The sequence below is a fragment of the Lissotriton vulgaris genome, chromosome 8 (assembly GCF_964263255.1).
Source record: "Lissotriton vulgaris chromosome 8, aLisVul1.2, whole genome shotgun sequence".
Lineage (NCBI taxonomy): Eukaryota > Metazoa > Chordata > Amphibia > Caudata > Salamandridae > Lissotriton > Lissotriton vulgaris.
Window position 1 is genome coordinate 291,810,203 of NC_141696.1, and position 16,734 is coordinate 291,826,936.

Genomic DNA, 16,734 nt, shown 5'->3' on the forward strand with positions numbered 1-16,734 from the left:
TCTCATGCGTCTTATTTTGTTAGTTGTTGACAGGTGGCTAGGTGAAGTCGATCTTGTTAGCAGGGAGGTCGGGTACCCAGGAGTGAAGTAGGGGTATACTCTAATTCCCCAGTTCCGCAGAATTAGCTTCTGTTCAAGAAAAGCTCCTACCCAACTGGCCGGGGAGAAAGTCACCACTGTAACCTCAGAGGGTTGGTTTCCTCGAGGGGAGAGAAATTCGATGGATTCTATGTTGTTCGAGGTCAGGCCAGCTAGTCCTGGGATTCCTTCTGCTAGTTTTAACAGATTGGATCTGTTAAGAATGTCGTGCTGCCCTTTAGATTTATATTCAGGGGCCAGAAGAATAGGATGGCGCAGTGGGTCATTGTTGATTAATTCCGGAACACTTGTGGGCTTAATGTTGGGATTTTCGGCTGTCCTTTCCAGTTTGGTTTCGTGTAGCTGTTGTGACAGTCGTTGCGAAGCCTTCTTCAAATGTAGATTGAGACTGATCTGAGTTGCAGGGTCTTTGCAGATGGTTTTGCAATAATTAAGTCTTACCCTTGTGTTTTCTTTTCCCGGGGAAGTGAGAGCCGTCGGTGACCTAGGTTTTTCTGGTATCGTCTTTGGCCCGGTTGTACTTGCCGTCACTGGGTTCTCCCTGGTGGTTTCTGTGGGGGCACTGTCCTTGGTTGTTTCTGGGACCGTGGTTTGTTTGCTTTGGTCCTGTGGGCTCATCACTGATTCTTGGGTGAGTTTTTCCAAGGTAGCTTCCTTGGGGATAGTCCGTTGCTCTACAGTATTGTTTTTGATGGGGGATTTTTTATTTTCGGGTTTTTTGAAGATAGGATAGAGATCATGATGGACCATATTGGAGTTTGCCCTAAGTTTGTTTCTGGCTTTGTGCTGACGCTTGCGCTCTCTCTTGCTGCGTGGTGGGGCTGGCCCTGGGAGGGCACCCCATGTTGATTCGCTTTGAGAAACAGGACTGTTTGTTTGCACAGGCTCAAGTTGATCATGCCTAATTGTATGTCCGGTTGGTGACGAGGGGGGGCCGTTTTCGGCCGTCAGGTTTGATTGTGGTTGCGCGCTCAGGGGATGACCGTTCAGCTTTGTTGGGCCAGTAGTTGTTCCTGTAGTTGGCGCCTCTCCTTCATTTGTGTTTGTGTTCTGCTTGGCAAGGGCCTCAGTGGGTTTTAGATGTTCTTGTTGTATAGAGGATATCGGTTTGATGAGTACGTTTCCTCCCCTCAACAGCTTTACTTCCCTTATAACAGTGGTTAAGCATTCTGGGAGCAGAGAAAGGGAATCTATAATTGGGGAGCAACAGCAGGTTGGTTGGGCAAGCTTCGTGGAGGCTTGCGCCCATAGAATTAAGGAATTAAGTTTGTCTAGTTTGCTGTCGATCCCAGATGTAAATAGTGCCAGGGTGTTTAATAGGTCAACCTGCACCTCGAGTTTTAACGAGTGGTAATTAAGTGCATTAAGTGCTCCAGGGTTTGTAATAGTTGTGGCCAAGCACTGGTCCCAGGGTTTTCTTTAGTATTTTGTTTTTCGTTTGGGATCGGGCTGGGCCTTGGAGGGCTTTGAGACGTCTTGAAAAAGAGGGACAGGTCCGTCATAAGCTGGTCGTTCTGGGCAGGCAGTGTTGACTGGCTTTGCAGTGTGGCCTTTGTGTGGCCAGATGGCGAGAATAACATGTACGGGGGGATCAAGGCAGGTGATGCTGTTGGTGGTACTGTTGTGGTGGTTATTGTTTGAGGGGTTGAAGATTGTTGGCTGCTGTTAGAATACTCGGGGCTGGCTTGCCCGTGAATTTGTGCTGTCGTTGTTTGGTGGAGGGAGGCCACAAGGGGGTTGATCGAGGTCGCTACGCAAGTTGCAGTGGGTTGGGGCGACATTAGTTGGACCTCTGTTGGAGGTATAGTGTTCTCCGGTTGGTTTTGAGGAGTTTGATAAGACCAGTGGTCCTCTGCTGGAGGCACTGGAGACTTGTCCAATGAAAGGTGAACCAGTTGAGGGTTTTTATTGTTGTGATCGATACAGGAGGATCCAAAAATATAGACTTCTGATGGCTCAATTGCCCTCGTGGTTACAGGAGCCCAATGTTGCGCCGGGGCCAGATTAAACGGCCCTAGTTTGGCCAAGGGAGTGATAGTTGTTGCTTCCGGTGATTGTGCTTGAGGATGTGGTGATTCCGTGGGCTTTGATAACGTTTTTTTTAAAAAGTCCCGTATACTTGAGGGTTTTTGTGTTTTTGGGCTCTGGTTGGCGTTGGCCAAGGCCTCTGCAGTGTCAGATCGTATAGCTGTCCTTCTTTTGGGCGCTGTATACTTCCTCACTTTTCCTGATCTCATTATTTCCCGAAGGCCTGGCACTTCTAGTTGCTCACGAGTCCAGCACCACTAGAGCTTTGTTTTCAGCTCTTTTACAGCAGTGGGCTTTTTTGGAATTCCTGAGTTCTGGAACTGTACGAACTGTGCTGTACTGTACTGTACTGGACTGTGCGTAGGCTGTGCAACTCTCTCTCTCTCGGGGATCGGGGCTCAGACTCTGCCTCTGTCTCGGCCTCGGCTCCAGCCCGGATTCAACCGCCAGCCAGCTCCGTGCACCGTTGCTCCAGCACCTCTCCTGACTCGACGACTCGATGCTCTGTGCTCAGTGCTGCTCAGTGCTGCTCTGCTCAATAGCGCCTCCAAAGAGTGATGAGTGTGTTGATTTCAGGCAAGTACTTCAAGCACTCCACTCCTTGACGTTTGTGTGTCTGCATGCCAGACTGAGCTTGCTTGAGGGTGGTTGTGGTGTAAAAATCCTTAGGTGGTTATTTTGTTAGAATGAAGCTTTCGGGGAAAGGCAAAGTTGCAATATGTCTTCCCAGGAACACGGTTGGGTTTGTTTCCCTTTTCAGCGGCTAAAATGCAGCTAAAGCAAAGCTAAAAAGAACGTTTTGGGGAGGGGGTTGAGCCAGGGGGCGGGACGCACAGCAGTCACCGGCCGCTTCAGGTCTTGTCAGGCCATTCACACTCGCTGCAACTTGCCACTTACCGCTCCCCTGCTGGATTGCAACTGTGGTCTCCCAAAACGACCCAGATGGGCCTCGGGCAGAGCTGAGGCCACATGCGCTGCTGCTGCAGTAGCTTTGTGCGTTTTGCGGTGTCCTCCGTGGGGTGAAATAAGATCCAAGCACTGTTTTTGGGCTGTGTGGTGCTTCTGTGTGAGTGCTGGCGCTTGCCCTTCAGCCGCACTTCTGTCGCACTCCTGCCCTGCTCCTGTCTGTCTTGTGTAGAAATTGCGGGGGCAGCGAGCCAGATGTCTGAAGCTACCGGACCAAGAGCAGCCGGCGTCTTCCTTGCGCCTTCCTCGCACGCCCACGCCCAGACGATCAGCGTGAGGACAGGGACGCAGACACGGACCTGAGCCTAGAGTCACCGCATGACACGGACCTGAGCCCAGAGTCACCGCATGAGACGCCCCCCTCCGATGTCCCCCTATGTCCGGGGGGGTCTCCAAGGAGTCTCCAAGCTGCCGCGAGGCTCTGGAAGTGCTGTCAAACGCTGGCACGGCCGCTTTGCTGTTCACTCGCAGCTCGCTGCATTAGCTGCTCAAGTCCGAGCCACACGGGGGGAGGGGGCGAGGAGGCAGCTACGGAGGCAGCTACGGCAGTGGCAGCTGATCGGGGGGGGCAGCTACGGCAGCACTAGAGCGGCCCTTGAGAGGCGCTCGGACGCTCACAATCTTGCCCCCGCACCTCTCTGCTCCTCGCCTCACTCGCCTCACTGGCACTGGCTCTGCAGCGTGTCGTGCAAGTTTTCGGCACACTGGAAAAAATTTAATATGTACTGAACTGCTCATTGTACCTTTATGGTCATTCGACCGACGTAAGATATTTATTATTATTATTATAATGTGCCAAAAAAAGGCATGATCAGATGATCTACTAAATAACTTTACCTTGAACAGTTACCTGCCATGTTGGTCCAAGCATGCATCCCTCAAGTTGAGAATGTCCCTCCATTTTTGGTGGTGCAAATCCAAGAACTGTTGCTGAAGAAATTAGGAAGTTGAGTGCCTTTAAACTTTCAACAGTGCAGTGCTTAGATAGTGTTGCTTGCTGCCTAGCAGTTAAAAAAATATATCAGTCATTTAACATTTTTAAAAAATGTTTCAGCATAGTCACCATCATCTCAACATTCGGATACAGATTACTGAAGGTGTGTCACGCAGTCTGAAGGGGAGTGCACAGTGATTCTCTTTCCCTTGGAGCATCGCATAGGTTTCAGGTTTTATTCTTTAGGATGTCCATATAATCAGACTAACAAAAACAATGGATTAGGATGTGGCCCGGGTGATTACCAGTGGCATTTCATCGATCACTTTATTGTAAACTTTAGTGTGTCAACCTAAGAGGGACGAGAATGCCCAGACGTGGATCCTGGGCACACTGTCACTGGCACAAAGCTATACCTGGCTGATGAGACCTAATAAGGGCAAAACCAGTCCTGAGTGGTCTGGTTGAGGGAGGACCTGGTCTGGAAATTCGGACTGAACTGTTCTCACTGGAGCAGGGCCAAGACCTATTTGCGTATGGCTGGTTCTCCACTGAGGTAGCTTGGTGTGCAAAATACAATGGACTGGGAAGGGGCCTGAGTGATTATCAGTGGCAGAAAATAATCCAAGCACTCCATCTATAATTTTGTGTATACTTTTCTTCCTGTGTGTTTCACTGCCTTCACGACCCCTGAGACGAGGAGTAGCAAAAGTAGCAGCCAAGGGTACCACAGGACAAGCATGGGGTAATAGCTGCTACCCCTGTCTGCACCTCATTACAGCTCTGCTTGTGGTTTGTGTGCAAAAGGATAAGTGACCGGTCTCAGTAGCAAATCAAAAACCCTGCTGAACACTGGGAAAAATGCATGTTCTTGTAGAGACTGAATGAAGGGTGCTGAATGAGCATGAATTCATGTCCTCGTGGAGGTTATAGACTGCCTTTTTTTACTTTCTTTGTAGGGCGCAGCAAAGCCCGGCTGTCTGCAATGAGCGACTTCTTCGAGCAGCTACGTCTTTTTCATTTCACTGCTGCCACTGAGCTTACAAAAGTCCTATTCGTGAATACATCATCACGGCGACCTGCCTCCCATAAGTAAAATGCGGATAGCGTGCACCTTGAAATTATTCTGCAGTCAAGTGGCGCTGCTCCAGCCTTCAGATAAACATCCATAGGTAGAGGAAACCTGTGTGTGTGCATCAGGATTAGGCTGAGCAGGTTTGAAACCGTGGAAGACTGCACAATATCTGCAAACCTTATCTGCAGAAATCTACGGTTGGATGAATAAATTCCATACCTTTATCCGAAAATCATCCATAAATGAAAATTCCACTTGTCATGGGAAACGCAGCTCAGCTCCCTAACAGTGATGTATATTTGGAAGCCCTGTGACATACTAAAGCAGTTTACGAGGCACAATTTGTTTTGGTGGTCTGCTCTGATTGATGGCACGCTTCCTGCCACTGCCTCATCTGTTGTGGTATTCCTGTAATAAATGTTCATGGCCAGACAGTGCGAGATGTGTTCCATCTAAATCATTTGTTACTTATAACAAGTTTCGGTGGTTATGAATCAAAGGTTGTTTATACTTTCCTGCAAAGGAATAAATCATTTTGAAGCAGCTCTATCATGCCAGATCAGATACCCTAGCTGAGATTCAGTCTTATGAATATGTCTTTAATTCAGGTAGGATGGGTCTGCACATGAAGACTCTTCCATATTTTGAGGATGTAATATGTTTGCATAATTTTACCTTAACACATATTATATTTGAGGTGCTCCAGGCAAATCATATTTTCGATCCTCCTGACAGTGGAACCTATAAAGAGGAAAATGACGGCCAAAAGTTATAAGATTCTTAATCAAGTTGCAGGACAAAGTATGCACGTGGGTTCAGATATTTTAAAGTGGTTTCAGATCAAGGTTAATATGAAAATGCTCGCTGCATGTAAAAGTGGAAAGGTGGTGCTACAGTTTGAAAGGCAGTCTGAAGGCTGTGGAAGCGTTTTGTCCCTCTGCCACAGATCCCCCTGAGGGAGACTAATGTCCAATACCTGCAACCTGGTTTAAAATGTCCAGTTTTTTAGGGAAGAATGCTTAATTTAATAAGCACTGGCAAAGCCAGTAGTTCTTGCCTGTAATGAATGCAGACCTATCGGTTAATTCAAAGTTTTTTTTGGGGGGGCAAATGGGGGCCGGTTGTCTGTTTTAAATGTGTGTATGTATCTTGGAACTAATTTTCTTGAAGGAAATATCAAACCATATCAAGGTTTCCAACACACATTTGTGTGTCAGCAATGCAACTATTGTGCAATGTTTTTTATTTTACAAAAATAAAAAGTATTTACATGCTGCTGTCTCGCAACGATGCATAGTGGCCATCTTGGGGTGTTTCTTTCTTTTTCTTTGAAAATAAACATTCCAAGGTTTCATGAAACCTTTTAACACAGCAGCCATGCATGTGCTATCTTGCATGGGTGCTGTGGGGAGGGCAGGACGAGATGGGAAAAGAACAGGGGTAGCAAGAAAAGCCAGAGAGGGAGATGCAATAGTCTCCCTTGCATTGCTAGATCTGATGTCAACAGGTGAAAGATACCAGTTTAAAAACTGACCAAAATGCTCCTTCGATGGGACAAACACAATGATAGGTAGGGAATCCATCAAATGAGGAGTAGGAAATGCGGATAGACAGATAAGCATGGAAGGCACCCAACACCAACTCTAAATTTATACTGAATGAAATAAGTCAGTTGCCATAAGGTAACTAAAGCTGTCTATAGACAAGAAATAAAAAGATGATTTAGTCACAGAATAAAAGAGGAAGAGTAGTATTTAATTCCCATCTTAACTGCAGCCATGTAGCTCTAAAAGGGTTATATATTTTATTTTTAGTTTGGAAATTGGTCGTTGGCCCTCAGTTCATCCTATAACTAGCAGGAGTAGTTAAATAGCATCAGATCCAAACACACAGGAGGAGGAGAAGGAAGTAGAACAGTACAGCAATAAGATGAACGGCTAACTGGTCACCTACTAAGAAACAATAGCTGTGGGAACTGGTGCCATGAGTATTAGAGGAATGTGGGGTAAGACTCAGATTGGTATACAACCGGACTGACCAGGGGATAGAATGGAGTGCGAGATGGTCGAGATTTGCTTACAAGAAAGAAATTGAGAAACCTGTTGTAGAGGATGGAACAGACTCAGGAAATGAGTGAACAGTGAATATGTGGACTTTTGCACCCACTGGGATGTTACAGGCAGCTCCTTTCTCACATATGCTGGGATGGCGGTGGCTATCAGGCAGGCATGGCCGGGGTTCCTGCAGGAACCAGACTTGCATATCTTGAATCAGACACTGCCAGACATGGGGTGAGAACGTAAGCTTATCTCACGCCTGTATGGCCTCCTCCTTCCACGCATGGCCTCCTGCACCATGACACTGAAAATACAACCGGAGGAGGATGGGGTGAGGTGTTGAGCAAGCGTGGGTAACGTGAGAAGGATGACTCATAACACACGGTTAAAGTTGATACATTATAAATGTGTACACAGGGATTATGTTACACCACGATGGCTACATAAATCAAATCCGACCAAGCAGGAACACCCCGGATCCCAATCAGCCTCTGGGACTTGCATCCATATGTGGTGGATGTGCCAGACTGTGGGAGCTTTCTTTGGGGGAAGTGATGCAGATGCTTGGAGTTTTGACGGAACTACAATTGTCTCCCACACTGCAGCTGTGCCTTTTGGGCCTGGTGACTCGATCAAAAAACAATAAATATGCAGAGAAGGTATTAGAACTGGGTCTAGCCTAGCAATGGATGACTAAACAGTCACCTACTAAGAAACAATAGCTTTTGAAACTGGCACCATGGGCACGAGGGGAATGTGGGGTAAGACACAGATTGGTATACTGTGGGACTTACCAGGGGGGTAGAACGGAGTGGGACATGGTGGAGATTCACTTACGACTAGAAATTGAGAAACCTGCTGTAGAGGATCAAATGGGCCCTGGAGATGAGCAGCCGCGGCCGGCAGTGGGAGTACCTGCAGGACGGTGACGTGGGGAGGGGGAGGGGCAGGGTGGGGGGTAGTAATGTATGGATTACGGAGCTTCCCAGGTAAGTAAATATTTAAATAAATAAAACGAATTTCGTTAAGTGCACTGCATCCCCAAATGCGATGCAGTGCGCGCAACAAAATTCGTTTTATTTATTTAAATGTTTACTTACCTATAAAACTCCGTAATCCATACATTACTACCCCCCCCACCCTGCCCCTCCCCCTCCCCACGTCACCACCCTGCAGGTACTCCCACTGCCGGCCGTGGCTGGAAATTAGTGAACAGTGAATATGCGGGTAAGCTTGAGGGGAGGTGTTCACAGGGTTTCAGCACCACCATGTGTGCTGTAGACGACTCTATTTATGCTGCTTGAATATCATGTCCTGACTTTCAATGACACACATTTGTGAAGCAATACCTATCTATCTGGATATGCAGGGGTGGGGGTAAGCATGGGGGAATAATATCATCTCTTGTACTGTTGTTTGATCGCAAAAATCTGTAAAAGAAATATGAGTATACAAAGAAAAGACCAGTTAGGCAAGCTCAAAAGTTAACTAATTAACAAACAGACAAGAATTACAATTTTTCCCATATTTTGACTCAGAAGTAACTGCCCTCTACTAGAAGAAAAGAAGAGCTTGCAGACATTGGCTGTATGTACTGAACAAGTTCTTCCTCAGAATCTAGATGTTGGTAGTTATGGCACCATTCAGTAATTTAGCACTGGATGATGTAAGAGATCTAGATTGTGCCTTTTAGATTGTAAAATGGTGTGACCTGATTTGCCCACTGATTTGTGCCAAACAAATAGGCATTTAAACCAAACTCACTTTGCCAAAGGTAACCACAGAAGATTTATGAGGGGCAGGAAATCTGAGTCCCTGCTAAAATGTATCTAGCAGCAGTATTGTGTATCATCTGTAGTTTGCTGTTTAATTATCCCAGAAGGCCAGAGTTAAGATAGTTTACATAGTCTAGGCAGGAATTGATAGTTGCTTACGGTATAGTTTTCCTACATGTAGAATGCCTATTAAGATTCTAAAGATCACAAAATGGGAAGATGACAGTTTATTAGTTTGTGGTTTAAAAATACCTTTATTGTCAACAACTAAGAATTCTCATTTTTTATGATAGGGATGGCAGAATTCGCATTGAGGCTGGCCACCAGACCTTGCTCCACAGTTTACTTTTGTCCCTGGACATCAAACCCTCCATTTTGTCAGAGTTTAACTGCAAATTATTGCCCTTCATCAGGCTGGCAAAATTTACACAATGATGTTTGAAATCTCTGTTGCACTATGATAATATCCTACGCAAATTGTATAATAAAGTAAATATAATCTGCATCTCCACACAACAGGCCCCTACTGGGGCGTAACATCTGGGCTTGTTAACACAAAACTATTGAAAACCTTGAGGCTGATCGAGGAGCTTAGATGTATCCCATATGTCTCTTTTTAACCATAAACCTACTTCGACTTTGAGATGTTTTGAGTTTGTTCTTTAAGAAAGTTCTTTAGCAAGGACAAGACACTGATCAGTATGTACTCCCAAGCTCAACCAAACTTTGTATTAAGGTGGCGTTGGGGACAGTGTCAAAATCTATAGAGAGATGTTGAAATAACATAATTGACAGAGACAGGTCTCAAGACCCTCTAGGTGAGTCCATAATACTATTGATATATGTGGATAACTGAGTATTGATTGAAGGCATGTCATTACTTAATGCTATGGTATCATTCTTACAAGTGAAGGCAGTTCAAGCTTGAACTTGAAGAAACATATATGGCATTATTGGCCATCTCAAATTTAACATAGAAGTGACCAGACCAAGGAATTTGTATCTCTGTTTCTACTTTAGTTTTGAGAAGTAATGTGGAAATCTCATCAAGAGTATGTCCAGGGCTTTACATCATGTCTTTAACCAATTGACATTAAAACTGCATTAACTGTCAATAATCTGTCCCATTGAGCTCCTATAACCAAATCTATTGCCAGGGCTGAGCCAGAGCTTTAATGCAGCCATTTTTCAGGACTAAAAGTGGTTTCCACACCACGTATAAATCAAGTGTAGGGTCTCTTATTTGATTTTAATGTGTTTTTTACAGGTAAGTAGACCTTCTTTAAGAAACCTGTGAAGACCGTATAGCCTCTGTTATTAGCATACAGAAATGCAAAACATTGAGATTAATTGGTGGAAAGAGTATTAACCACTTTCCTTTCAAATTCAGTAGTGTTTTTCATCCCACACCTGGCTGAGGACATACAGGCTTCCTTTTGGCAAGTGTTTGCCATTTTGGGTGTGTGCTTGCCTCTCGTAAGCAGCTGTGGCCTAGAGGCAAAATGGGTGGAGTAGAGCAAAAGAGAAGACTAGACCATAACCAAAATGGTCTAGACTTAAGGTCTCATCTAAGGTACCAAACAAAGTGTAACAATGGGTCAAAAGAAAATGATGCAGCTATCTAAATGACTATGTGTGTGATAAAGGAACACAATACCTGAATCCAAAGTATTCTTGGTTTTGAAAATATGTTCCCATCAGATACCCGTCCTGTACCGCCCTACATCACTTGGGATCCTTCACCCGAAGGAAGTGGAAAGAACCACTTAGGATTAGGTAGATTGTGGCCTAATCAAAGTGTGAGGGAATGTAAAGTGTGTGGGTCTAAAACTTTAAATGGTATCAGGGGGCACAAAGAATTAACAAAAAGCAGTGCAAAAAAGTGCTCATTGTAGCATGTGAAAGTGAAAGAGTTAATATTGGGTTGTGGGAATGGAAAAAAGTTTATTAGGGTCCTACCCACACCCAAGGTTAAAAAACAGTGCAAGTAGTGGTAACAAATAACTACTTCGATTTAATCTTGGTCGACATGTTTCTGCAGTATACAAGGGTTCAAAAGATACCAGTCTGCTTCATCAGGACCTTCTTATAATTAAAGTGCAACTGCTGAGTTTAAAGTGTATAGTGTGTAATTAGAAAATCATATCACCTGCAAGCACCGGTGGATATGATCCAAGTCAATGAGCAAAGGACAAACACACAAAAAGAGACAAAAAACACACAGTTAATAACGAAAGCTGCAGAGCACAGAGATAAGCTCGTGAAGTACATATATGCCACATAATTTATGGTCCATGTTTGTAACATCAATCAAACATAAAAGCCAGGTACATGTATCCTGGGGTTCACCAAACTTGTTTTCACTCACCCATGTTCTGGGGAATGCTCTCTTCACCTCACCCGGCAACAGCTCAGGTACAAATGGAGCACCGCTCTATTAGATGTGAACAGAGAAAAACGAGATGAAAGAGGAAGAGTTCGCTAGAACTCGATCTGAAAACACTTGCCTTCTATCACTGGGGATTTTTGTCCAGCGGTAGAGGTGGGTTACTGTTATTACTGTTTTTTAATGCGTAGATTTGGCACAGTCAGCGCTGTTTGGTCCATAGTAATATGGTTGCTGCTAGTGCGTGATCACCCTGCTTAATGAGGTGAGATAATAAACCACTGTGCATAATAAGCGGGCACTCTTGGCCAAGACATATTGCATACTGTCCATTAGTTCTTATAGTTGCCCTTCATGTTTAAGCATAAAACACTCAGAAGAATACTCAGCACACGCATCTCTTTTTTGCCACTGGCTTTTTTTAAAATGCAACTAGCTTGTTAGCCTTTCCGATCTGTTCATACTGTTTCTAATAACCTTAGAATCCACCCGCTTAGCATATAGACGATTCTCGGACCTAGCGAGGTCTCCACAGACCAAAGGCCATCCACCTCGGCCAAATTACCTCCTCAACCACCGAGCCCCGCTTACCTGTCCGTCGGTACTCCGCGCCTTCCTCTAGGCTGACTTTGGGAGGTACCGACAGGACAGGAGGCGGGATATTTATCACCGGTCTAATTGGTTGAATGCGCGGCACATGTTCTGTGTGTTGCCGTGCGTCACCCACGTGCGTCGAGCGACCCGCGGAAATGTTTATCCGGAAATGTAGTCCGGAACTAGTCGCTGAGTAGTTTCATTACTCGCTACTCGGCATTGGAGAAAACCTCGCGATAACATGCGTTTTTATTTTACAGTATTGACGAGCCCAATCGGCCTTAAAACTACAAAATAGATGGGAATTGTAGTTTGAAATATGACGCTTGGTTTCAATGTTGTTTTTTTACACAGGAGTCTGTAGTATAATTTACTTCTAAAGTAGTTATATATTACTAGGTGGGATATAAAACAGTGGATCAGTAGATCATTTGAAAAAAGGATATGTAGTGTGCACTTTATTTGAATTTAGAGAAAACGTGAATTTCTCGATGGATATGCCAACAATGAAAATGACAATAATGAAATAACGTGCTAGCTTGCCTAAACATGTCCTATAATTTTTAGGCATCGAAGGAGTCTCATATTAACCATATTTAAGGGTTGCAGATCCTGTATTAGGTAGTGTGTTATGGAGACAGATATGTGACTACGCCCAATAGATATTAAACAGAGCATGGTGCGTTATCACTGGTGTCATCATTTATAGGGACATCCACGGGATGTCTTCATTTAGACCCGTAATGTCGGTTTGCAATTTGTGTACCCATCTCTGTTCTCTACGATGTAAAAAGGTACTGATGTCAGTGATATGTTTCGGGATCATTGGCTGTTCGAGCACAGTCCATTGGAGGTCTGTTGGTGCATGGTTTGCCTCCAAAAAGTGTTTTGTCATACGAGTTGTTTGTTTGTTACAGCGTATTGAACTCTTGTGCTCGGAAATCCTCGTCTTCACTTTTCTTGTGGTCATCCCCACATACCTTTTCTCGCAAGGACAGCTAATCAAATAAATGAGGTTTGAACTATTACAGTTCGTGAACCTTCGCTGTTCCCAAGGATGATTTGTACCGATATCAAGTGTTGTGGATTTGCGGGTCTGTGGGCATGCTGCACACTGTCCGCACGGATGATGTCCAGTAACAGCTGGCATATCCCACAGGGTCCCTGTGTTTCTAGGGGTTTCATTTTTTGGTCTTGTGTGGACCAATTTGTCCCTAAGACTAGGGCCCCTCTTGAAGGCAAACAGGGGAACTGGTAATGTGTTGTTTCCTGTATTCAAAATGCCCCAATGTTTTTTGATGATACTTGTTATTTGATTGGATAAGGTACCAAATGTTGTTACACATGTCATTCTTTCTGTTCTCTCTTTAGGTGGTGAGATTTCCAATAGACTCGCTCTGTTGTTATTTTGTGCTCTTTTCTTGGAGCGGTTTATCAATTGTTTGGGGTAGTCTTTCACCAAGAGATCTTTTCTAAGGTTGTTTGCATGATTTTCCAAGGATCTCTTATCTGAGCAGTTTCTCTGTATGCGAAGAAACTGCCCATAAGGCAGATTATCCCGGAGGGACTTGGGATGGCAGCTATGGTAGTTTAGTAGGGAGTTCCGAGCCATCGGTTTTTGATAAAGCTCAGACCTAAGTCCATCTACTGTGCCGATAATCAACAAGTCCAAAAAGGCTAGTCTTTCTGTGTGGAACTCTATGGTAAATTTCAGGAACCGATTTCTAAGGTTCAACCACTCATGAAATTCTTTCAGTTGGATTTCTGTCCCTCGCCATACGACCAGAATGTCATCAATGTAGCGTTTCCATGCTCGCAGACACATAAGATGGGGATTGGTGTCTGGGAGCACGTGCTGCTGTTCAAATTGATGCATATACAGATTCGCGAGACTAGGGGCAAAAACGCTGCCCATACTAGTCCCGCTGATCTGCAGGTACAAGGAGTCCTCAAAAGCGAAGAAGTTCTCCGTCATGGCCAGTGTTGCTAAGTTCATGATAAGTCTGACCGGAGTGATGGAATCAAGTTCCCGCGACAGTAACAGGTCTTCTATTACTTGAAGTGTCTCTGTCTGCGGTATAGAGGTGTATAGACTTTCGACATCAAATGACACCAATAGATCTGTTCTGATGTCATACTCCATCTCAGGCAACAATCTCAACACATCTTTGGTGTCTTTTAAATAGGAGGGCATCTCCCGCACCATAGGCTGTAAAAACACATCGACAAAGGTCGAGAGAGGTTCAAGTATCGAACCTATCCCCGATATTATGGGGCGGCCAGGTGGTGGGCGTTGGGCCTTGTGTATTTTAGGGAGCTGATAGAAGTATGGAGTGACCGGATGTGGTACCCGCAAATATTGGCCCTCTTTTGGAGTTAGCCAGCCTTCGGCTAAAGCTTCTTCATCTAAGGTAGCCACCAAAGTGTAGTAAACCAGATTTGAAGAAAATACTCCAATACCACTTTGGAACTAGAAGAATACCATAGCATAACATGGCAAAAAAAGTGGATAGTAATGGCCCTATTTTAGGAACAAGAGAATTTATCTCCCCATGCAACTGTCACAAACTCCAAGTTTCCTGGAAGCCCACCATGATCGATCTCCCTAGCCCCAAGGGAAAAATATTACCACACCCACCATAAAGAAAGGAAGAACATGCATGTGTCTGTCTCTTATGTGCTACAAGTTTGTATCGCACAGACTGTCAGAAATAATGTATTTACACATATACTTGTAAGTGTGCAAACCCATTCCCTGCCCCTATACAGTAACTAATATTTTGCAACATAACTGTATTTAATCAGCTCATAAATCTTAAGGATCAGAATGATGGTAGTTATCATAATAATCTTAGCAGCCATAAGAAAAACACAAATCAACATTGAAAATACCCAGTGCATTTTATATCATGCACCCCGACTTATACTATGTACATATATACCATGTGATGTGCTGAACCCTGCGCGCCTTAGAGAGCTACCAGCAGATACTGGCTCTCTCTGAAAAGTCCCCTCTGAGCAAACATAGTCAGTGTATGTCACCCCCCCCCCCGATTCTTCACCTCTCTTCATACTTTTCACTTCATTGATTCTCTATGGAGAAAGGAGGGGCAGCTCCCTGCATAGGGAAAATAGTGGAAAACGACATAGTTTTAAGGTTTGGAGAGGGAGGATATAAAGAAAAGGGATTGGAGGTGACTAAGAACAGAGTGTCCAAGGTACAAATGGAGCAATCACTATTCTGAGAGCCCAAAAGGACGACTCAAGAAGCTAGTCTGGAAAGATTTATTACCTCCTATCACAATGAACATCCAGCACTCGGAGCAATACTCAATATAAAAACTAGCATCTAATCAAAAGTGATCCCATAATATGGGATACATCAAAGTAGTAAGATTACATACAGAGGAGCAAGATCCACGAGTGACTAATTGATTAAACAGTAAATCCATGTGAATACAATCATGTACAAGGGAATCTCACAATCAAATAAACACGAAGAGAGGCATGGGTACTAAGGATTCAAGGATTAGAATGTAGAAAGAGACCTGGATGAAGCCATGTGAGGGGTTCACCAAATGTTATAAGTGTAAAGCATGTTGTGTTGGGGAGAATGTGAAGAGTTTACAACACCCTACAATAAAATACAGATGAAAATAAATCTACCTGTAAAACAGGCCCTACAGTTTACATCTTAAAATGCCCATGCCCCAAGCTGTATGTGGGTAGCACCAATCAACAAGTGCAATAAAGGAGTTTACAGTACTTGAGAGCAATTAAAAATAAAGATCCAAGCTACCCAGTGGCCAGACATTTTAGTTCGGAATGAATTAGATATACGGTGATTGATAATATCAGGCCTAACCCAATGGGGAGACAGAGAGAGGGAGCGACGGAGATTGGAGTCTAAGTATATTCCATCCCTAAATAGCAAAGAACCCCATTGATTAAATATTGTTGAGGAGATGCATATCCATTTGCGAGGAGATAAAAGTGTAGGCCAAGCCTGGCAAGATGATTGGCATTTTGGAACAAATGTTTTTAATGTTTTTTAAATATCAATGTTTTTAAATATCAATGGTGATTGTGTGTTTAATTTTCTTTAAAGACAGCTCTGGCAGTTAAAGATCTGAATATGTACCATTGAGTGGAGTGGATTACAGCGTGGTGGCATTGACTGGAGAAGCATACAAAGGAATAGCAAACAGTAGGATGCAGTACAGTAGCATGGCAAGATTGGTGTGGGATAGAGTGGAGTGACACACAGTGTAAACGCAAAAAATGGATGCATGCAGGGGAGTGGCATAGAGTGAAGTGGCAGTAAGTCAACTGGAAATAAGATGAGTGGAGTCGCATATAGTGGACTAGGGCACAGTGGAGTGGTGTACAGGGGAGTGGTGTAGAGTGGATTGACATACATTGGATTAGTGTACCGAAGAGTAGAGTGCACTACAATACCGTAAAATGGGATAGCATACTGTTGAGTGACGTACAGTGGAGTGGTGTACACTGAAGTGGCATAGAATGCAATAGGTCACAGTAGAGTGGCATAGAGTGAAGTGGTGTGGAGCAGAGTGGGGTACAGTAGAGTATTGTATAGTGGAATAGTGTACAGTGGAGTGGGATGGTTAGGCATATAGTCAAATAGCATAGAGTTGAGTGGCATAGAGAGTAGTTGCATTCAGTGAAATAGCATATAGTGAAGTGGCGTAGAGTGATTGGGGTACAGTGGAGTGGCGTACAGTGGAGTGGTGTAGCATGGAATAGCATACAGTAGAGTGTTGCGGTGTGGAGTGACATTGAGTGGAGTGGCTTAGAGT